This window comes from Tiliqua scincoides, chromosome 2 (genome assembly GCF_035046505.1).
Source record: "Tiliqua scincoides isolate rTilSci1 chromosome 2, rTilSci1.hap2, whole genome shotgun sequence".
Taxonomy (NCBI): domain Eukaryota; kingdom Metazoa; phylum Chordata; class Lepidosauria; order Squamata; family Scincidae; genus Tiliqua; species Tiliqua scincoides.
The window spans coordinates 111089163-111114121 of NC_089822.1; positions in this window are offsets into that span (position 1 = coordinate 111089163).

Consider the following 24959-nt stretch of genomic DNA (forward strand, 5'->3'; position numbering starts at 1 on the left):
ACCTCCTGAGCTGGCACAAGGTCAAGGAGACCCAATGGCACAAGTTCAAGGAGACCCATTGGGGCATCGTGGCTTACCCAGGGGTGAGTTTCTCCTTGCCTCCAGATGAGTCACTTCTGGCCTGCCTGCCTCCTGACCTGCCTGTTCCAGTGCAAGATAGGATTGCATTGTAACTGTCAGTGGTCATTCAAGGTCTCAACCACCGAGGTCTTTCTTATTCCTTCCACCCAAGCAAACCTTTGTTTTCCTATGTTTTTCTCTATAATATTTTGTTTCCTATTATTTTTGCCTACAAATATCTACAGTTTTCACCACACTTCTTGTTATATGCTTTCTGGGGAGAAAGGCTTTGTCTCTAAGGGTTTTACTCCTATAAGAAGTGTAAAAAAGAAATAAAAATCCACTCATTTATATTTTATTTCTGCCTTTTATTTTGATATTTGTCAACTGACATTTCTTGGGACTATCTGACAACATTGGATGGTTGACATGAAACAGAGTAATATATTTGGCAATATTTTATATTTAGCAGGCAATAATGTTTGTATTTGATTGCTGCCATGCTGATTGGCTGCATGAATTGATAAAATCATGATACAGGATTGGCTGCCATAGTGAATGCTATAACATGTTGACTACCAAATAGTCAACATGTTATAGCATTCACTATGGCAGCCAATCTTTTATGTCTCCTCAGAAGTTCTGTTTATTTCAATGAGACCTACACCCAGTTAAGTGTGTATAGCATTGCAACATATCTGTATTTGATAGACTACGGGCACAATCCTAACCAGCTTTCCAGCGCTGGCATGTACTGCATCTTGCAGTCGGGGGACAGTCATGGAGGCCTCCTCAAGGTAAGGCAATGTTTCTTCCCTTACTTTGGAGCTGCATTGCTCTTATGTCAGTGCTGAAAAGTTGGTTAGGATTGCAGCCTACATGTACTGTAATGATATTTAACATTTGATAGCTCATGAAATTTCTCCTGCACCCCAAGCCCAATGTGGGATAGCTCCCTTCCTGTGACCCAGGACATCACTTAACCATCACCAGAAGCTTTTTTCTCACACCATCTGCCACTGACTTGCCCAAAACAATGGCTGTCACTTCAATTTCCACTTCACCCAGCTCCAGAGGAATGATCACATAGCTCGAGAGGTGCCAGTTGGCATTGCAAACCACTGACAGAATCGTGACCTCTGACTGCTGGAGCTACAGACTTTTCATTGTACAGCAGTTCAACCAAGACCTACGAAAGCACACAACAAAACACTGTAGTCAGTAGAATGCCTTCAGCAGCATTGCCTTCTGAAGGAAACAGAATGCCCCTGCAGGTCAGAATCTAAGGGGTAGAAAGATTTAGGGCCCAATCCTATCCAATTTTCCAGCCCCGGTGCAACTACAATGCAGCCCTATGTTAAGGGAACAAATGTTCCCATAGCTTAAGGAGGCCTCTGCTGCCCTGCTACAAGCCCCACTACAAGCTGCAGTGCATGCCCCATTAGCACAGTTGCACTGGCACTGGAATATTGGATAGGATTGGGCCCTCACACAACCTTTTTCTAGCCATCTCATTGTGAGGAGCAATTTTAAAATGGGTCCTGGGAACATTATTATTTTTATTGTTGTCAATTACAGTCTCCAAATCTATACAAGAAAGATAACAGGCAGGGAAATGAATGCAGGGGAAGCCTGGGGAAGAATGTGCAGGTTTTTTTGTTTTTTTGTTTTTTTGTTTTAATCATGAACACTTCTTTAGGCTTAGGTGCAGGGATGCCCAAACCCCGGCCCTCTTGCGGCCCTCGGGGGCTCCCAATCAGGCCCTCAGGGAGCCCCCAAGTGTCCAATGAGCCTCTGGCCCTCAAGAGACTTACTGGAGCCCATGCTGGCCCGATGCAACTGTTTTCAGCAAGAGGATGACTGTTTGACCTCTAACCTTAGCTAGGACAAGGGCTCCCTCCACTACTTGCTGTTTCACGTTTGTAATGCAGCAGTGGCAGCAAAGGAAAAGGTGCTTTGTGTAAGGCTTTTTATAGGCCTTGAGCAATTCTGCTTTGTGTAAGGCTTTTTATAGGCCTTGAGCTACTTATATTCATTCTTATAAGTTCCATCTCAAATATATTCATTTATGTAAATTTATTCAAGTTTTAAATGGTAAATTAATTCTTTTTTTCCCCAGCCCCCAATACAGTGTTATAGTGTAACATAAAGATGAGAAGCTATGGTGCAGCACAATGAGAGGAACTGAGGAACTGAGAGCAACCCAAATTCAGCAGGTCTGGTCATTCTGATGTTTACCAAATTCATCTTGGCCTGAAATCTCAACCTAAGTTAGACTTTTTTCAAGGTCCAATTTCCAGTACTATATGGGTCTCCAGGAAAAGAAAGAAGTGCATAGTGCATGGCTATGATAACTGCTTCTAATTTAGAATGGGAATATGATTTTGTCTCAGCCTGGTCCACTTTCTGAAGATCCAAACCCTTCTTCTCTCCTGCAAGAGGCTCTGACTCCATTGGAGGACCACTAGTGCATAATGTTGAAAATGCAAGGAAGATACAGTGAAGATCAGTGGGATCTGCCAACTTTGGCCAGAGCTGCTGCTGATGACAATAGGGGTAATGATAAGAGGTCCCTTTTGATGATAAGAGGCATTTTGGTTCCTTACTTATGCAATACTCTCCCTAGATATGGTTCTGGTCCTTTTAGCACCTAATTAGGCTTTTAAAAATCTGCCTGAGCCTTTAATTTAAAATAATATTTATATAAATTTGTGATTTTATTTTCTGCCTTATTTGCTATCTTAATTTTTTTGTTCAAAATTTTTTTAGCTAATTAATTGCTTTAAGCTAAATTCTGGTTTTGGATGATTGCATTATTAATTGATAACTGCCTTGGAGGTCAGGTTTGGCCTGAGTCTCCTGGGTGCCTGCGGAAGCAGCTATACACCACTTGTTCCCATCCAAACTTCCTCCCAGCTAATATTTCAACCCAAATGTGCTGTAATCACAGTTTCTACTTTCAAAGGAAGAATTCCTGATTGGTTGTGGATCAACTTGGCCAAGGGACATTTGTCACCCCATCTATTATCAACCTCTCTAGGGTTGAGAGGCTGTTTTCCCCGCTGTGTTAGATCATTTTTTGTTGCATTTTAACTCTGACTTTATCCCAAGATTGTTGTTTTCCCATGCTAGTGCATGGAATGCGTAGGCATTTTTCCTCATAGATATTTTAGGAATAATGCTATCATGAGTCTCCTCCCGCCTAAAATTATCCTACGCAGCCATTTCCTGGATCGTCCATCTCAGCTCAACATGATGGCTGCTTCCATCAATCCAGTCATTTCGAGTGACTCTAAAACGATTGCTTCAGATTGTCCAGTTGGATCTCTCCTCAATCTTTGTTCACCTGAATCTGGGGTCTCTAGATCCCTTTTGAGGACATCACCTGATTGTGACAACATGGCTGACCCACCTGCTTCCAAAGAGAGCACCTCTCCTCCCTCTCTTGTAGCTCCTTGCCTGAGCATTCCTTTATCCCCTATTTGCATTGTGGATAGGCGCTCCCAAGGTGGGCCGCTGTGAGATACAGGAAGCTGGACTAGTTGGGCCTTTGGCCTGATCCAGTGGGGCTGTTCTTATGTTCTTATATAGAAACAGGATGGGTGACCTAAGATACCGGACGACTTCATAGCAGAGGTGTCATTTGAACAGGAGACTTCATCAGGCTCTAACGCCACTATACTATATCAGCTCTCATATTTTAACCATTTGTAGTGTTGTGTTCTTCTCCCAACAACAGCTAACCATATGAGTCTGGAAACTTACAAACAGGGCAAGATTGAGGTAGTTATTTCCAAGGGTTTCTTCTAAGTTCAGCCTGGGTGGTGGTCATGGAATCTTGGTGGGACGATAGAAGAAAAAATTCACAAAGCAGAATTTGGTGGCTCAAGAAGGGGGATCCTGTTCCTCATAAGTAACCTGAAGGGAATGTTTCCATATACAAAAGCGCATGAAAGGAATATTTCTGTATACAAAAGCAAAAATGGAGGTCATGTTCCTGAAGAAAGGTATGAAAGGGATGGGGAGAGGAGTCAGTATCTCCTGCTCAAGGCTGGGATTAAATGCAAACATCAAGGCAAACATGACTAACAAGACCCGAACACCTGCCAAAAGGAGGAAAAGACAGAGGAAAAGCCCGTGCACAGAATGCCTAGATCGCCTAGAAAGGGGAAACCTGAAGAAGAGAAAAAAAGAAACAATTGAGAATGGAGAGCTTCTTCCCCTCCTCCACCCCCACTGGATCTGAGTGTGCTGTAAGTACAAATATTACTTACTGCTGTGAATTGCTGTAAGTACAAATATTACGACTTACTGCCGTGGCAACGGAACCTGTGGAATCTTTAGATGACTCAGCAACAGGGGTGCCTAATAGCAGTTTGTGTCAAGCTGAAGTGAGGGGGAAAGCTAGAAAAGTTGGAAAACAAACCTCTCTCAGACAGAATTATAAGACTAATGGCGCACGGATAAGGCAGTCCACCTCAGATTGTACTCTCCAACAATTAGGAGAAATCTGTTTTATATCTGCAGAGTCACTGCTAGTGATACTAGGTCGCTTAAACAAAATAGAAAGGCAATTAGAAGCCATAATTCAGAATCCATCTCAGCTAACTCTGAATGCTGCCAGGTTCCAACCTCCGGTAATTAATGCCGAGGAAGCAATTAAATCATCCTCCTCCATACCAGAGTCTCATATCATACTGACTATAGCAGCACACAACACAGAAAACAAAGGAAAGTGCAGCAATTATTCCAAAATAATCAGATACTAATTCACTTCCCCAGAAGAGATGCCCACCTTTGGAAATCTAAAGAAACAATATTTCCCTTTCCCAACTTTTGAACTTTCAGGTTACTCATTTGGATATAAAGTACTTTTATTTCTTACCCGCCCAGTCATCGTATAAAAGACTTTTTCTTGACTTCTGCTCAGCAAGTGTGCCCCAGCAGATATTTCACGCAGCACAAAGGCTCAGAAGATTTGATATCCTCCCTCAACGTGTTTTTAAAGACCTAGGCATTAGGTCATTAATCAGGAAAAAAGCTAAGCGTGTAGAAGTCAACATCACTGAGGAGACATATATGCCAAAACCACGCAATTCAGATTTTCATGGTACAGCATCTGCAAGACAAGCTACTGTGAAGGATAGATATCAAGTACATGGGCATGATGAACTGGAGGATCTGCAGATAAGATTGGACAGTCTCTTAGAACAAAGTAGACAACCTAACCGTGGACATGAAGGAAAAGATCTGGTATCTGAGATGACAAGTGAGTGACAAGGCGAGTGAGCCGATGGAGTCTGATATCTCCATTGGACTGAGTCCACCATCTAAAAAGCTGTCAAATTCTATTATAGAAGCTGCTAATATGGTCCAAGACTCTATGGCAAAGGAAATGTGCTTTGGAAAACCGCAAGGGAGCTTTAGTCTCCCTTTAACTACCAAAGTGGGAGAAATTACTAATCGTCCAGGACTGCTGCTGGCTCCAGACCCTCACTTCAACAACATAACAGCTCTTCTTGCCCCAGATTTGCTTCATTCACCATACAACTCACAGCCTCTAACTGAGGGGGTAGATAACATGCCAAAGAACACTCTTTAAGTGTTCTTCTGCCCAGCTCTGAAGAGCTTTCAATCTCTGATAACGCCCCCCAAGGTTTGTCCTTTGACCCCTTACAAACAATGAAGCCATTTGCAAAATCTGATTCTCTCAACTGTAATATAAGCTCCCAGTTTATGGACCAGTTGCCTCAACTGGATGTGGATGAGGTCAAGCTGACTAGGGAGGCCCTGGAGGCATTCAGAGTCTCTTACCTCATCAGGAACAACAACAGACTGTGCAGAAAGTGGAAATGCTCTGAAAGGAGCTGTTGGATATGATGCACACATTCCCTTACTTCATGTGAGAGCACATCTTCTCCATCTTTCCAATTGTTTCTTCAGACAAAGACCCTTCTTTGAGGGTGACCTATCAGACTGAGATGTATTAGGAGTCCCCAGTCAGGGAAGCATGTCTTACTCCCTCTCTCTTGGGGGCTCTCCAGTGCCACCTCTTGTTTGGCTCAGCCTGGGCTTTTGAGTGTGAGAAACAGCCCTTTAACCATCTGCTCCCTCCACCAAAAGGAGGAGCGAACACTCCTGTTTAGCGAGTGTTCGGAACACATCGCTAGCGAACACTGCTGTTTAGATTATAAAATGGTGATGGAGATGCCCAATACACCTATTCAAATTAAACAGCAGCCTGCCTCTACTGCTTTAGAGGAACCCATGGCACAACCCTCCCAGCTTTCAACAGTGGATATCCAACCAAGTCAACAACCATTGATCCTGATCCTGTTCCTGATGGAACCGCAGCCGTAGCAGCAACAGGCAATGCTCTAGAAGAGAAAAATCTGCTGGATCGATTGGAAACCAAGCTAAGATTGCCGGAGATCATTATGCTCGAGCCAGAGCTACAACCACCTGCCTCAAGCATGCAGCGGGGCTCAGCAATCCAAATTCCCTTAATTCCATCAGACTGCTTCCACATCGACTCCCTCGACTTCCTCCAAGGTCAACTGAAAATCCTGTCTTGAAATATCGCTGGCTGGTCAGCAAAGTCATGGGAGAAAGTGCTAGATGAAATCCTAAGGGATAGAGATGTTATTTTGCTACAGGAAACATGGCTACCTTACCCATTGAGTTTGAAGGGTTCTCCGTAACATCTCTCCCAGCGCGGAAGAGCGCAGCAAAAGGTCGTCCTGCTGGTGGTCTCGCCATATTAGTGAAACCAGTTTTTAAGCATGAGTTGTTGTTTATGGCCGATAGCTATTGTAAAATCCAGGCAATTAAGCTGAGGCTGCCACATCGAAGCCTTATGGTTATAAATGTCAACGACAAAGCGGCAACCGAAAAGCAATGGGTATATTTTAGTGGCATATTTAATGAATTGATTGGCAAATTTCCTTCTCTCATACCAATAATTTCTGCAGCTTTTAATTCCATGGTGGGACACAATAACATCTTCCATTACATCTTAGATCTGCCTATTGATATGACCTTACCAGAGCTCTGTCTCTTTGAAAGGCAGTCAAAAGACAGAACAATTAATGCGGCTGGGCTTCTTTTGGCTAAACACTTGGTTAAATGGCCTAGATTATCTGGGGGACAAAGGAGAGTATACCCATATCTCAACTAGAGGTATGAGTGTTATTGATTACATTCTGGTTCCCTTTTATTTTCTCCCACAGATAGTGAATTTTAGAGTTGGATACCCACAGTCTAGTGACCATTTACCCTTAATATGCGATTTGGCCTACTCAGATTGCCACCACAATTCCCAATCTCAGTTGGAGGATGGTCACCCTGACATAATTAAAAGAATTAAATGGGATGCAACCATTAAAGAGTCCTTTTGTGCACTACTACAAACTGAGGACATGTTCCAGTTGTCTACTCTGGATCCAGATAACCAACTAGGGATTGTGACCTTATTACTATCAACTCTCCAGAACAGACTGGGCCGGATACCTCCACCTCAAAAAACAGAGGGTGGGAGAAATAATTTTGCCAAGCTGGAGCAGATTTGCTTGACACTGAAGTTCGCTGTACACAGTGCTTAAAAACAAATTTCGAGAAACTAATAGTAGATTAAATTTACTACAATATTTTAAGCTATCTGCCCAATTCAAGGAAGCTATCAAAACTTCGTTACACCGCAATGCAACAGCGAAATGGTCACGTTTAATTAAATCTGTGAGATCTAAAAACGCCAAGATTTTTTGGCAAATTATATCAGGCTGTTTCTATAAAAACTCATTTGGTTTCACAGCAATTCCAGCTAAAATGTGGGAAGCACATTTTAAATCAATCTGATGAATCTAAACCTGTCGCCATCGTTAATATGCCACTCCCGTTAGATCTAGCTGATTGGCCTGCAGTCTCAGTGGATGAAGCTCTTTCACTCATTAATGTTAAAGCTGGGTAAAGCAGCGGGACCAGACTCAATTTCTCCTGATATTTATAAAGAAGCACCAGAGTGGTGGGCCCCAATAATTGCAGAACGTTTCACTAGAATTTATAAATTTAGGGTACTTCCGGACACTTGGACTAGATTTATCTTGGTTCCCATCTTCAAAAAAGGGGATAAAATTCCCTCCAGCTACAGCCCAATCAGCCTTTTAGACCTGGCAGGGAAAATGTATGCCTCCCATCTACTTAAGAAACTTTCTGCCTGGATCTTGGACCAGAAACATCATAGGCCCAGAGCAAGCGGGTTTTAGGCCCGCTTTTGCAATTGATCTGCAATAAGTCTGCAATTGATCAGTGCAGCAAAAGATCACACCTAATCTTCAAACAAAGGACTCAGAGCCCGACTATATGTGGCCTTTTTAGATTTAAAGTTGGCCTTTGATTGCATAGATAGAGATAGACTCTGGGATAAACTTGAGAAGATGGGAGTGGACAAAAGGCTATTAATATTAAATCATGCCCTTCATTTAAACACCTCATGCCAAGTGAAATGATCTCCAAAGGGCGGCCTTTTCCAATCAACAAGGGGGTCAAGCAGGGGTGCGTTCTTGCTCCCACCCTGTTCAATCTCTTCATTAATGATCTTGCTCCCTATCTAGCAAACTTTGATACGCATTCCCCCAAATTAGGTTCAGTGGATTTCCCTCTCCTTTTGTATGCTGATGAAATGGCCCTGATATCCCAAACTAAAATAGGATTAAGGAGACTGGTTAATGCCTGCATAGAATATTTTACCAACAATGCCCTTCAGCTAAACTATGAAAAGTCCAAGATTGTGGTGTCTGGGCACTCTTGGAAACCACAGTCTTGGCTTTTCAATCAATCAATACAACATCAAGGAATTTCAGTATCTTGGTTTCTGGTTTCACTACCGGCATTTCTGGTCTTCCCATCATCTTACAGTAATCAACTCAACCAAACTAGCTGTTCAGGCTATTACTCGTTTTTTCTTCTCTTGGGGTAACTCCTTCATTCCAGCTGCTCTCCAGGCTTTTAATGCCAAAGTTACACCTCAAATTTTGTATAGCATTCCTGTTTGAATGCCAGCATAAATGACTCGATTGAAAAGATCCATTCTAATTTTCTATACAAGATCTTAGGTGTACTGCATTGCATTCCCTTCGTGGCACTTTGCCTGGAGACAGGCCATTATAGGCTGGGGTTTCTAGCTTGGTCCAGTTTCTTAAAATACTGGGCCAAAGTGTGCTTCAGGGCTGACCAAAACCCATTGTTAAAGGGGTTATGGACTGACTCACTGTTGTCTCCTTCCTTAGCTCTATTCAATAAGAAAATTAGACAAATGGGTCTCGAGGAAGATCTACAAGGAGCTGCTACACTTGAGGTTTCTATCAGGCTCTTGACAACAAGACTAACTGACATAGAGAGATTCTGGCTGCAGCACAAAAAAAATGTTCGCCCCTAAATTTCCATCTTAACAATACCTTTGGTCTACAACCAAAATACCTGTCCTTCTTAGAGTGCCCCTTCTTAGAAAAGCCCTTTGAGTACTGGCTTTACATTAGCCAGATGTGTTGCCTTCTAATGACCTACCTGGTAGGTTTAGAAATGCCCTGAAGGAAGAACGATTTTGCAATTGTGGCAGAGAGGTAGACTCTCTTCCACACATTGTTCTGCATTGTGCTTTTAATCAGGTGCTCAGAGACCAGTATCTCCCCTCATTGTCAGGAAACAAAAAAGGTCTCTCTGTGATCACCTCTTTACAACTTTTGCTGGCGGGTGAATTTGAATTTGTGACCCAGTTACTAAATTTCTACATTTGAGCAACTTGAAGCAGGCTAAGTTGCTGGTTCTAAGCAACTTGGAGTAACTGTGTAAGCAAACCGGTGTGTTTTAACCCTTCTTATCTCTCTTTTAATATATACCTTCATACATGACTGTTTGGAGATATTAGTTGTAAAACTATATGCCTAATAAAGGTTTGTTGTATGTTGTTGGATATGTGTGGATACTTGGTTCGAGGGGGTCAAGGCCATGACAGAGACTTTGCCATTGGTGAGCCTCACCTCTTGAATCAGAAGCGTCTGGAGCAGAATCTCTCCTCTTTTAGGGAAAAGTGCCTCCCAGGGTTTCCTGGACCTATGGCTCTTTAGAGGCCACAATGACACACATGTCATTCTTGCCCTGACTTTCTTTCTTCTCAGGATGTACACAACAGCTAGCCGACTGGAAAATGCAGCATTTCCACATCGGCCATCAAGTACCTGGTGTACTTCAAGTGTACATCAAGTACAGCATTTACACATCGGCCATCAAGTACATTGGGAGTGCAAGTGGAGGTTGAAATTGCATGTATGGGGGGTGGGTATGTAAGAGTACTGTCTAGACATGAGAACATTGGATGAGACCAAAGTTTGTCTAGCTCAGTAGTCTGGGTGTAGCTCCAAGTGGCCATAGGCCTTTGGAAGTTCGCAAGCAGAGCCTGGAAGGGATGTTCTTCCCATGCTGTTTCTCTGCAGCATACAGCCTTAAAAGACATGTTCTCACCATTATACAAGGGTTCAGGTATCATCCTACATTACCTATTCCTTTTGTAGGTGAGTGATCTGTTGAGAATAGAAGCTGAGGCAATTATATAATTGCCTCAGCTTCTATTCTCAACAGATCACTCACCTACAAAAGGAATAGGTAAATGCATGAATAGGTAAATGCTTAAATAGCTTCAGTCACAGAGACTGGTAAATAAGCTCCAGCACAAATACTGTAGTGTCTTGCCTGAAACCTCAGTGCTAGCTAACAAGTCCTCAGTATTAAGACATTATGTAGAGAAAACTGACCTAAAAATAAATGTGATGGTGTTGCAAGGTTCAAAAGCAAGACTCAGTAGTCAGGGTGATCGTCTGCAAGCCTTTAGTACATTGCCAGCAACGGGACTCAAGGGACTCCAATCCAAAGCATTGAGAGCAAATGTCAATCTTAGCCAGACCCTTTATAACATTTTGGGTCCTTTGTTAGAAGATTTTGAACTTCCCATTGGCTGAAGTCTGGATAGGCCATAGATAGCCTTAGAGACATTTGATTGGTGAGCTTTAAGTTACAGGTTTCAAATGAGGAAAAATTATAGTTTTAAACATATAGAATACAGAGTTTTCAACAACCAGTAGAGTGCACTGTAACCTTATTTTTATTCAGAACTGGCCTTTTTGGCAAGTCTTTAGACCTTATTTCTTGGCATACATCTCTCTCAAGATTAAGATGACCTCGCATAAGCCACCTGCTTATCTTTTCTCCCACATTCCTCTTTCTGTTCCCAGCAAAGCTCTGTGGTGCTCTCAGCCAACCTTTGTTAAGCAATGGCCTTTTAGCAGTTTTACTCTATGTCTTAATTCTGTGACCTGTTACTTTGAATACATTTAAGGGATCTATAGTGGTGTACTTTCTTATAGTTTAATACAAAACAAACTAAACTTTCACTGTATAGATTTCTTTTAAGAAATCCATTTCTCATTTACTTACAAGCTACAACTACAGCTCTCTATGTCAGTTGCAGCTCAACTGACCTCATTTACCTCATTTACAAACAAGCTAATTTACCTACAAACAATCTACAGCTCTCTATATCAGTTGCAGCTCAAACAGATTTCCATGAGAAAGCCATGGATGTTTTGCTTATCTTTCTGTCTCCTTTCTGCAAATGTTCTGTATGCTTAGCAAAAAACCCTATTTCAACATGCCAAATAAAGCTTTCCCCCACTACAATGTTGCAACCATATACGTTACATCTTGTTTTGCCAGTTTACTGCTGCCAAAAATGAGTTTTTATATTTGAGATGCAACTGTTCCAAGTTCCAAAAATGTATCAATGCAAGATTTGAGGCTTCAAAGTTTCAGCTAGCAAAACAACGTCCTATGCAGGTTTCTCTGTGAGGCTAGCTATGATTTCAACTCAAATGGCTTTTACTATCATATGTGTTTCTATGCTTTATTAAACAATTTTAATAATAGGCTTAAAACTTACCTATGATTGCCACTATATGTCTATATATGTAGGTTACACCTTAAGGACAGAGACTAATTTAAAGCATTGAAGGCTGACAGCATATGTAGTAAAGGTCATTGCCATGGCCTACCTGCTGATTGCCTGATCCTGACCACCTGATTGCCTGCTGATTGCCTCCCTGCTGACCACCTGATCCTCTGTGGGACAGTGAAATGGCTTATACTGCAAAAGCAGAATCCTGACTGTATTCAGGGAAGATGCACCTGTGGTTCATGGGGAGATGCTGGTAAGAGAGCATAGCCTCTGCAAGTAGTGAGTTGAGGCCTATAGGGTATATTGAAGCATTACATTTCCCTTGGAAGGCTGTCCTACATCTCAGGGTGAAAATCCTTGTTCATCATTGCCACTTAGTATCCTGGGAAACACATCACATCATTTAACAAGCATTTAACATGCTTGTTTATGACATGGATCGTTTTAGCAAGGCCTGCCAAGATTTTGGACTGACGATCAGCCTGAAGAAAACACAGGTCATGGTTCAGAATGTGGACTCACCTCCCTGCATTACAATCTCTGCACATGAACTGGAGGTTGTCCATGACTTTGTGTACCTTGGCTCAACGATCTCCGACACTCTTTCTCTCAATACTGAGCTAAACAAACGCATCGGTAAAGCAGCTACCACGTTTTCCAGACTCACAAAGAGTCTGGTCCAACAAGAAGCTGACAGAACATACCAAGATCCAGGTCTACAGAGCTTGCGTCCTGAGTACACTTCTGTACTGCAGCGAGTCATGGACTCTCCGCTCACAACAGGAGAGGAAACTGAACGCTTTCCACATGCGCTGCTTCCGGCGCATTCTCGGCATCACCTGGCAGGACAAAGTTCCTAACAACACAGTCCTGGAACGTGCTGGAATCCCTAGCATGTATTCACTGCTGAAACAGAAACGCCTGCGTTGGCTCGGTCATGTCGTGAGAATGGATGATGGCCGGATCCCAAAGGATCTCCTCTATGGAGAACTCGTGCAAGGAAAGCGCCCTATAGGTAGACCACAGCTGCGATACAAGGACATCTGCAAGAGAGATCTGAAGGCCTTAGGAGTGGACCTCAAACAAGTGGGAAACCCTGGCCTCTGAGCGGCCCGCTTGGAGGCAGGCTGTGCAGCATGGCCTTTCCCAGTTTGAAGAGACACTTGGCCAAAAGTCTGAGGCTAAGAGGTAAAGAAGGAAGGCCCATGGCCCATGGCCACTTGCTCCCGGTGTGGAAGGGATGGCACTCCTGAATTGGCCTTTTCAGCCACACTAGGTGCTGTTCCAGAACCACCTTTCAGAGTGTGATACCATAGTCTTTCGAGACTGAAGGTTGCCAACAAGTAAGTAAGTAAGTTTATGACACTAAGGGTGCAATCCAAACCTGTGCTGGAGCAGGCAAGCCAGGAGGCGTGCACTGCATCCAACACAGGTTCATTGGCTGCAGCGGCTCAGCCAGGGGCAAGGGGAAGTTTGGGTAAGGGCTGCTCGCCCCAATGGGTCTCCTCAGACCTGTGCCACCTCTGGAGGTGGCACAAGTCTGAAGAGAGCGGAGTGGCTTGAAGCTGCTCCTTTCTCCCCGGGGATGAGGGTTGGGATCCGGCATAACCGCCGGGTCCCAGCCCCACCCCCGGCTACCCTCGCACCCATCGTCCACCCTCCCCCCGCCCAGAAACGCCCCCTCCCTGCCCACCTCACACCAACTGTTGCCTCTTGTGTTGGCGTGGGTGCACTGACACAAGCAGTGGGGAGGAAGCCACTGCGGAGGCTTCTGCCGGCCTCTGTGCTTTGGCACATCTACAAGTGCCAACGCAGCTTCCTCCCACGGAGGCGCAAACGTGCTTTACAGAACATTTGCGACCCTCCCAGGGCACTTATGCTGATCTATATGCCAGTTAGGATTGCACCCTAAGGGCAATCAGGATCCTTCAAATCAGGATCCTTCAGGATCAGGATCCTTCAAATGCTTTCCAGCCCTTCATGCTTTCCAGCATGAAGGCATGTGCTGCATCCTGCAGTTGGGTGTCACTCACGGAGGCCTCCTCAAAGTAATGTTTGTTCCCTTACTTCAGATCTGCTGAAAAGCACTGATATTAGGATTGCACCCTAATCTATGGTAATAACTCTGAACAGGTAATAATTATGCAGAGCATTCATATGGCATTTTCTAGGATCACATTATCTTCTAACATCCTGTAAGGTAGGTCAAGTAGCAGGAATGTGCTGAAGTCCATGATCCCCAGTCATGAGTTGAGTGATCCCTTGACTTGCCAGCCATCACATAACACCCAGCCATTGCAACTTCACTTGGGAAAAATTTATTTTGAGTCAAATCATGTCATTTTGAGAAACAAGTCTCGTGCAACTAAAAAACAACAACTGAATCCTTCCCTCCCCCTGTCACCAAAAGGGCTGTTTTGTTTAGGGGAATTATTACTTTGCACTTATTGGAACCTTAGAATCGTAGGCTGGATAACAAGACGGCGTAATGCAGAGAAATTCCCTTTTAAAGAGGAGACTCAGAGAAAGATAACTTTTAATAAAAGATTATAGTTTTATTACTAAAGCACAAAGGTAAACATAATGCACATGGAGAAATGATAAGTGTATGTTTCTTGGTCCTAGTACTTAAATCTAGTGTACCTAGCTTTCATGGTGGTTGCATGTAAACAGTATTTGGTGCATCTGAGGAAATTAAAAAAGGAAAGGTTGTAGGGAAGGATTTTAGGTGACCCTGATCTGCCAACCCTAGCTGCTAACTAAAGATGGGGAGAGAAGGAGAGAAAAAGGGGGGAGAAGGGAAAGATTTCCAGGCGCAAAATAGTTACCTGTCAGCAGGTAGCAGTTGGGGGGGGGGAAGAGTCCTGTGAAGAGGACAGATGTGTTGGTCCTTGGAGAGAGAGAGCCAGTGAATGTGTGAGGGGAAGCCCTTACTTAAAAGGGGTTGAGCTGGATGGTAGCTTGATGGTAGGGTGGTTGGAGTGTATAAAACATTGAAAGGATCAGGATTCCCTTATCAGCAAAATTCAATGGGGCTAATGGGGTTCAATGGGGTTTTATCCAGCCTTAAACTGGATAAAAGATTGGGGACTTGTAGTGAACGAAAAAAATCTTAACATTAGAAGCACATGATTTACAAATAGGCTGGCATGCGTTCCTCTTTTATGATAAATAGCATGGATATTTTAAACAACATATTTTAAGAAGATCTCTAATTTGGATATGGGATCAGATAAAATATAAGATATATCTTACCTAGATGGTTAAACCGCTCGAAATAGCAACCAATCCGAACTGGATTAAAAAAGATCAAAATAAATCATACAGTGACTTGCTGAACAATAAAGGAGAGATTTTAAGTAAATCTGAGTCAGAAGAGAAAGGAATAAAGCTGAACTGGTGGAATGAATGCAAATAAGAACAAGATTATGAGAAGACCAAAAAATAGGTCTATATGAAGAAGATATAAAGTTTTGATAAAATATTTTTGATTGATGAGGGGAAGTATATAAGAAAAATGTACAGTTTTCTCCTGGAGATGAGAATGGAAGATGAGATAGTTAATGGTGCATTGGGCAAAAAATTTTGGATATAATATATTAATGGATTGGAATCAAATTTGGAATACAAATATTAAGATAACTAAAGCAGTGACTTAAAGAGAACTTATATAAAATGTTTTATAGATGGTATTTAACACCAGAGAAGTTAGCAAAAATGTACTCTGGGTTATCAAATAAGTGTTGGAAATGTAATTAGAAGGAACTTTTTATCATATGTGGTGGACATGCGAGAAAGCAAAGAAATATTGGAAAATGATACATAGTTGCAAGAGATATTGCATTGTGTATTACCATTCAAACCAGAAATATTTCTCCTAAATGTGACATCAGGAATTAAAGACCAACCTAAGAAACACCTTATTGTAAATATTGTTACAGCGGCAAGAATATTGTTTCTGCAAAAATGGAAATAGATGTACCAACTAAAGAAGATTTAATAGATAAAATTTATGAAGTAGCAGAAATGGAAGTTTTAATAGAAAGAATGAAAGAGAGAGATTTAGATAGAGTAAGAAAATATTGGAGGTTTTTTATGATTGGGTAGATAAATCTAGTTAGATAAAATTGAGTGTTTCGTAAAAATTAATTTTTATATTGATAAATATGCGAACCTTTCTATTGATGATTATTGTATTTTTTTTGTGTTAATGTATGTTGGATGTATGTTGGAATCTGGGGCCAAGCCTTATCTGTGTTGTACCCTACCCAAAGTTAAGCCTATTTCCTTTCCTGTATCTGTAATAAATGAAATATATTTAAAAAAACAAACCTAAAGCCCTACCGGGTAGAGAACAAATTGGCTTCTGCCTAGGCACCTCAACCATTGATCATGCCTTTTTGCTCTCCTTCTTGACTGAGAAAAAAGATGTTTTAGACCTCATTGATAAATTAAAGATCAAAAAGCCACCACGCACTGATGGCATCCACCCAATTAAGGAATTGAAAAATGAAGTGCTGATCTCTTTAAAATATGCGACTTGTCCCTCAAAACAGCCACAGTGCCAGAAGATTGGAGGATAGCAAATCTTTAAATATTTAACGAGGGAAACGCAGGAAGCTATAGGCCAGTCAGCCTAACATCTATACCGGGTAAGATGGTGGAATGCCTCATCAAAGATAGAATCTCAAAAAACATAGACGAACAGACTTTGCTGAATGAGAATCAGGGTAAGTCTGGCCTCACGAACCTTATAGAATTTTTTGAAAAGGTCAACAGGCATGGGGATGCAGGAAAACCTATAGACATTATATATCTGGACTTTCAGAAGGCGTTCGACGATCCCTCACCAAAGGCTACTGAAAAAACTCCACAGTCATGGAATTAGAGGGCAGGTCGTCTCATGGATTGAGAAGGCCAGAAAACAGAGAGTGGGTGTCAATGGGCAATTTTCACAATAGAGAGAAGTGAAAAGCAGTGTGCCCCAAGGATCTGTCCCGGGACCGGTGCTTTTCAACTTCATAAATGACCTGGAGACAGGGTTGAGCAGTGAAGTGGCTAAGTTTGCAGACGACACCAAACTTTTCCAAGTGACCAGACGTGATTGTGAGGAGCTCCAGAAGGATCTCTCCAGACTGGCAGAATGGGCAGCAAAATGGCAGACAGGTCGATGAAAGTGTCAACCGAACATGCAGCAGCAGTGAAGAAGGCCAATTCTGTGCTTGGGATGTTTAAAAAAGGTATTTAGAATGTAACAGCTAATGCCATTGTACAAATCTATGGTAAGGCCACACCTGGAGTATTGTGTTCAGTTCTGGTCACCGCATCTCAAAAAAGACATAGTGGAAAAGGTGCAAAAGAGACTGACTAAGATTATTACTGGGCTGGGGCACCTTCCTCTTCAGCCTAAAAAGAGGCGCCTGAGGGGGGGACAAGATTTAACCCTGAGGCACGTTTAACCCTGAGGCACGTTTTCAAGTGGGTGCTTCTCTTTTATTTAGCAGGGGGAGAGTAACTGGCCCACCTCACACCAGCAGTGTCTTTTCTAGTGGCTGTCTGCTGGTGTTGCATCTTTTTAGATTGTGAGTCCTTTTGGGACAGGGAGCCATCAGATATTTGATTTTTTTTCTGTAAACTGCTTTGTGAACTTTTTGTTGAAAGTGCTGTTGTTGTTGTTGTTATATCTGGTTATGTCACTTAGGACATAACCATAACCTGCAGGTTAAGCTTTTCACACAGGCCACATTTCCAAAACTCTGGTCAAGTCAATAGCTCATGGTTACACAACCCCACCTCCCTATGGTCACACATTATGGGAGGAAGTCTGGCATTGTCTCCTATCACTTAAATGAAGTGTCTCCTGCATTCATTGTATTGTTTTAACCCAATCACTGTTTAAGTACTGTATGCACTGTTTAAGAACTGCCTTCTTGTGTTGCTGATTCATTGTATTGTTTAAGTTCCCCCATCTAGGAAACTAGCCATCGCCCCATTGAATTTTGCTGACAGTTCACCTCCTGATCCTTTCAATGTTTGACACACACTGCAAAAGGTCAGAATCCCTTTTAAGTGAGGACTTCTTCTTACTTAATCTCTCTGGCTCTCTCTCGCCAAGGACCAACACATCTTCACAGGACTCCGCCCCCAACTGCTCTACAGGACAGGTAACTATCCTGTGCATGGAACTCTTTCCCTTCTCCCCTCATCTTTAGTTAGCAGCTGGGGTTGGCAGATCAGGGACCACTTATATCCTTCCCTACAACCGTTCCTTTTACTAATTTCCTCAGATGCACCAAATACTCTATACACACAACCACCATCGTACACTAGATTCAAGTACACTTGATATAGGTACACTAGATTCAAGTACTAGGAACAAGAAACATACGCATCATTACTCCATGTGCATTATGTTTACCTTTGTGCTTTTATAGTAAAACTATAGTTTTTTTTAATTAAAAGTTATCTTTCTCTCAGTCTCCTCCCCCAATTCCAAAAGGGAATTTCTCTGCATTATGCCATCTTGTTATCCAGCCTGCGATCCTAAAGTTCCAATAAGGTCAGTATACTAATGCCCTTATTCAAAAGAGCCCTTTTGGTAACAATGTGTGCAATTGCGGGCTCAATTTGTTCCCTTGCTATGTGGCAAGCCTTTGCTACCCTACTGGGTCTACTTGAACATATGCCAGCTATATAGCTGGCAGAAATCTAGGCAGATAAGGTGGCATTGCTGCGAATACACAGCCTATCCTCCCCCACCCTGGTCCTTCCTCCCACCCCCATGCTGATTCACTTTTGCTAGGGCTCTTTAGGAGGCTGTTGGCATGCGGACCTGGCCACTCACTGCTTGCAGACCATGCTGTATTTTGCAATGGCCATAAAGCATGCTGCACCAACAGAACATGAGTTCTGGCAGTGCAGTAGCCCATTAGCCCATATCGCACCCTATGTGTCTTGGTGTCTCCTACAGTGCACTTGGTCAAAGCCAAAAGTTCCCAGCCATCTGTGACAATGTGATTTTTTGGTTTAGAATGCATTGCTTAATATATATAATGAGGAACGAAGTGAAAAAAGATTGGTTTTTGTATCACAGGATGTGATATTTTGACTACAGAATGTGACTATGTGAAATTCTGATTCATGTTTTATTTGTGTAGTCCATGTGTGAAGTATCCACACTTGTGAAGTATCCACACCAGGGGTGCTGACCTGGATTGTTCCCTGGGAGACAAAGACAGGTGTGATGAAGTTTCACATTATAGGCAACCATGCAAACATTTTCGTGAAACTTTGTGTATGACTCCATTAGCCATACTGGACCACTTGGCAAATATAATGCTACACCTATATATAATGCTGCTGGTCCCTGTTAGATGAACCTACTGTTCCCATACAGGTGTCTTTCACATCCACCCAGACAGAGTCAGCCGCAATTTCATCATATCCACGAAAATATATGACACGATCCGGAACAAAGGAATTAAATCTGGAGAGATGGGCAGGGGAAATAATAACTGGATTCTGTGTTGATTGCCTGGACTGCCTGCTAGCCTGGATCACCTTCCCTTTGGTCAGGATCTGAAAGAAGAATAAAATATATGGAAATGTTATGAAAAAAGCACAGTAACATGAATTTAGTCATACAAAACATACAAAACGACAAACAGGCAAGGTTAAGTTAGATCAGGCAAGGATAAGGTCCAGGAAAGAAGTAGAGGAGGGAGCGAGCCAAGCCACATGCTCACATCAGTTCTTTTAGGACAAGATTTTTGTGATGTTTTGGACAAGCAGAAACCTGCAGCCATTTGAAAGTATAATAAGAGAAGCTCCAGTTGTTGCAAGGTCAGCAAGCAAAGTTCAAAAGCAAACTCAATAGGTAAGAGTGGTGATCATCTGCAAGCTTGTGGGAGAGCTGTGTGGGAACTCTCAGAGCCCTCAGAGCCCTCAGAGAAATGCAATGTTCCAGTGTGAACCTCTTACTTATATAGCATTTTGGCTTCTTTGTATGTGGAGTCTTAGATTGGCTGGGGTTATGACAGAGATGGAGGCTTTCTCAGGATTGGTCAGTTACAAGTTCCAAAAAAGGCAAAATATTTCAAAAACCACTAGGTGGCACTGTTTACTCATTTTTTACAGTACTAGGTTTGATATGTCTTTGTCTATCTCTGGCCATTCCTCACTGGCCTGAGCCTGTTTCAAACAGCCATATGCTTATCTAGTCAACATTCTTTGTGTCTGGTATCAAACACTGTGGACTTTCTGCTAACTAAGTCCTCTCTAGTATGTGTACACATTCTCCATATGTGTACTGTTACCTTTGGGTGATGTATAGTGGTGTAAAATTATGCAAAACAAACTTCTTATTTGAAAATAAAGATTTTAAGAGACCTCTTTATTTTGATTAAATCCAGCTTTCTCTGTCAGCTTAGAGGCTCTGACAGAGATTCTCAGGAATGTTTTGCTAATTAGGAGCTTTCTCATATTGTTCCTGTCTTTTTCTGCTTATCTGTTCCTGTCTGATTCTGCTGATGTCAAACTCTATTTTAATTAGCAACTGCCTTTGCCAAGGTCTTCTTTCCCATTAAAATGTATCTGCTATAACTATAAATGAGCTTTTTGGAAACAGGGAACCATTTACTGATTTATTTTACTATGTAAACTATTTTGTGCTCCTGTTGAAAAAGAATTTTTCAGTTTAAATGCAGTTTAAATCCCTGGCCACATCTTCAGGTAGGGCTGAGAAACACCCCTCTGAAAGCCTGGAGTGATGCTGCCCTTCACTGTAAACAGTACTGAGCCAGAAGGATAAAAGTCCATGAAAGATAGCAAAATGTGACCTAAGCAGAGGGAAATCCCTGCCTTGCCAAATGCCTATGCCTAGCAGGAATTGCAGTGAGCTGGCTGACTATTCCAATTAGCATGATTCCAACTCCCAACACTGCCTCAGAAGTCAATTGAAGCAGATTACTAAGCGACCTGATGTGTCAAATTCAGTTGAACATTTCAAAGGACAAGTCTGCAACAATGACGAAAACACTTCCTAGACCACTCAACACCACAGTTTCTGCTGCTCCCCCAACGTCCTTCATATTCCATCACTAGAAGAAGGTCCCCTTTAAGATGCACAAGCACTACTTTGTTCAGCCCAAAACAAGTATTTTATGAAATGTGTTTTAAATGAAATGCCCCCAAGGAATAGTTAGGAATGAGCTTTCTCAGACAGAATGAGTTTCACAACGGAATTAACTTTTGGATACCCCACATGATGATCCCCACTACTGAGACCCTGTATACTCTACTCACGTCTAGTTGCGGGCTTTGATTGTGTACCAAAGCCAAGTGAGCTGACTCCTCTCCAGTCTGCCATTACATGCAAGAAGGAAAGACTATGCACCCCAGAATAATATTTGGCCACCCTAAATTCATAAATTCATAGCACCATTAGACTGGACTCTGTGAGACAGAGTGTCTAATGTCTAGCCAATTGCTTTGTTTTTGCTCAAGTCTTTGTCAACTGTCCTGCTCTGAAGCCAATAATTGCCAATATTAGTATAATTGAATAAGGAGCTTGATAGCCTTCTCCCCTCATTCTCTCTCATCCATGAGCAGTGTAGTCTGTCTGTGTTTTTGCTCCTTGTTTTAAGTAGAGGAGGTTACATTAGTCAGTTTATAGCAGTAACCCCTGTTAACTGTAACCAGAGGTGCTTTTTCAAGTGAACCTGATTCAGTTGCATGCAGCTTCAGGAGGATTTGTGTTGGCTCCCAATCCATAGGCAAGTAGGCTGAAAAAGAGGTAGGGAAAGAAAGACTTCTGAAAAGAGAGGAGAGATTGGTGCATGGGGGGAAAAGTGCAGAGGAATAAGATTCAACTCCTTCTTTGATCGTTTCAGATTCAGGATGGAAAGGAGCAAGCAACAGTCACCTGAAACATGCTGCAGAGCAGATTCCCCAATCTTGCCCAGCTTCTGGGCTTCTCCATTTATGTGACTGTGGTGACAGATACAGGTAAGGGAGAGCCCCTCTCAACCTGAAAAAAGAACCAGAATTCTATGGCTAATGCTGTCCTGATGAAGGTGGGATTCTTGTATGGTTACCGTTGCTCAGGTGTGATGCAACATCCCCCTCCACATAGAAAAAGGAGCATATCAGGCTTGGATAAAGCATTCCATACATTTATTGGTTTGTGGGGGAAAATTCAACCCCACAGCCTTTCCCTTCAGTCTGAAATTCAATAAAAACTTAATTCTGCTGAACAAATGAACTGGGAATTGTTTCAGGAATTGTTTTTACTCTCCGTTATCGACCCGTTTTCACTTCTTTGATTTGGTACTAATGGCTTGCCAGCTTCTTGCTTCCACCATCTTTGCTTCAACCCCATTTCCTTTCCATTTCCCCTTTCCATTCAGTTTCCATTTCCATTTCCCCTTTCCATTCAGTTTGATTGTCATAGGTCATAGGTCATAGGATTATTTGTACAAATGTGTGCCAACATTCCATTATTCATTATCAGCACCAAAGCACACAGATTTGGAAACCTCTGCATTGGAATAATGAATGGTGTTTAGTTAACTGTGGTGCACTCATATGTTCCAGGGCAGTGGTTCTTACACATTTAGCACTGGGACCCACTTTTTTAGAATGAGAATTTGTCAGGACCCAGAGTGATGTCATAACATCATCAAGCAGGAAAATTTTTAACAATCCTAGGCTGCAATCCTACCCACGTTTTCCCAGAAGTAAGTCCCATTTACTATCTTTGAATATACATAGTATCTTGTTAAAAGTACAGGTCTGTACCATTTCCCCAAATGCAGTCACATACCATGGGTGTATCAAGTCCCAATTTATATTAAAAATAAAAATTGAAATGAATGGGGACCCATCTGAAATTGGCTCCCACCTAGGGGGTCCTGACCCACAGTTTAAGAAACACTATTCCAGGGGTACCACCACCCCCATGGCTTTTTGGTGACAGCTCAAAACATGTCTGTTTCATCTGGTGTGTAGGTGACGGATTTTATGTCTGCCCTCTGTGCCTCTGCAGTAAGTGACTTGATTACTTCTTTATAGACCAAATAATTAACCCTCCTCCAATGGCTCTACTGTGTGTGGGTTTCTTTTTTTTTTTTAGAGTTACTTTTTTATTGTGTAACTTTGTAAACCACCTAGGGCATTTGCTTTGGCATTTGCATGCAAAAGGCAGGATATAAATTTTTCAAATAAAATAAATATCTCATGCTAATGATTTTAATAAGGTCTGAAGCAGGAGGAGGGAAGAAGAAAGAAGTGTATGAATTTGCAAAGTACTTTTGATGGTTCAACAACGTTTTGCTGATCAGGAAGTGATGTCTGCAGACACCTGCTTCCTTCACAGGGAGTGACATGGTACACAAGGAAAAGTATGGGATCCACATTATACATTCTCTTTTACATTATTGGGGGGTGTGGCTTGAGCCCAAGCTGAGAAGCCGCATGCTCCGGAGCCCCGCCATGCCCTAACTTAATTGATTTATCAGCCTAATTACCTTCTAAAGGCTCCCCTTTTTATCTATATTTATTGGATCTGTGCCCTAGCCTTGAGATACGAGCATTTTGTTGCTTTTTCCACCTTCAAGAGTCACCTCTGCTCTAACAGCTGAACCTGAGATAACAACCACCATTTATCCTGAGATCTGTGAGTGGGAGACAGTAAACTCTGCTTGTTATTTCCTTCTACCTGGGAGGAAACGTTCTCGCTCTTCAGAGTGCCAAGATCTTGGAACATTTTCTCCCAACAGTCCTGGCTCGATGATTTTTTTTGCTCCCTACTCTTATGGAGCCCCTCCCAAGAGCCAGGGCAACACCCTTGATGCATCCGACTGCTCTTTCTCCTACTAGAGCTTCGGTTTGATGGCCAAGAGGGAACAGGCCCAGCTGAAGGGGAGGTTTCATCAGGCCGGGGAGCTGATGATCTGAGCACATCCTTGCTCTACTAAAGGGGTTTTACTTTGAATTTTTAAATTCCTACCTGCCTCCTACCTGCCCTCTCCCTGCCCTCCGCCTTTCTCCCCTATCCCCGAACACCTCCTCTCCGCACGTCCCTACTTTCCGCTGCTTGAGCAGCAGAGGCCGTGCCCACCCAGCACTAGCCCTGCACTGGGCTAGCATGGGTGCTCATGGCATGTTTAATATCTCATTTTTCTCATTAATAAAAGCTATAATCTTTTATTAATTTTTCTTCCAGTCTCCTCTTTGAGCTAAAGGGAATTTCTCTGCATTACGCTGTCTTGTTATCCAGCCTGCGATCCTGAGGTTCCAATAAGGGTAGTGTAATAATTCCCCTATACAAAACAGCCCTTTTGGTAACAACCGGTCCAGCTTGTCTTGCAAGTCCATGCCAGGGTTTCCAGGGGTATGAGGTTGCTCAACTCGTGTCCACAGGATGCTTGAGCTGGCATTTGCACTGGCATTCATTTCCCTGCCTAAATTTGAGGGGTAAATGTGAGGGGGATTTGAGGGGGATTAAACAACAGAAAAGTAAGGATGTTGCAGGGTTAAATGTGTAATTCCCAAGATAGTTTGGTGCAGTTATCACTGTAAATGAATGCACAGCCATTCATTTATTTTCCTACCGTGGTTAAATTGAGAGCTAAGGGAGCTACTCAGAGCCCAATCCTGAGCTGCCTGCGTGTGCAGCTGTGGCAGCACCAAAAATGGCTGCCGCCACAACCTATGCGCCCAAGGTAGCTGTGGGTGGCACTTCGGGAGAAGGGGACTTTTGTGCCCTGGGTAAATGGAGTAGCCATGCAATGGGAGAAAAGGCCTCTGTGTCAGGTGCTGAGCCTGATGCGGAGGTTCAGGATCCACTGGAGCATCACTCCACTGGAGTCAGCCTCCCCATTTTGCCTCCTACCTGCCC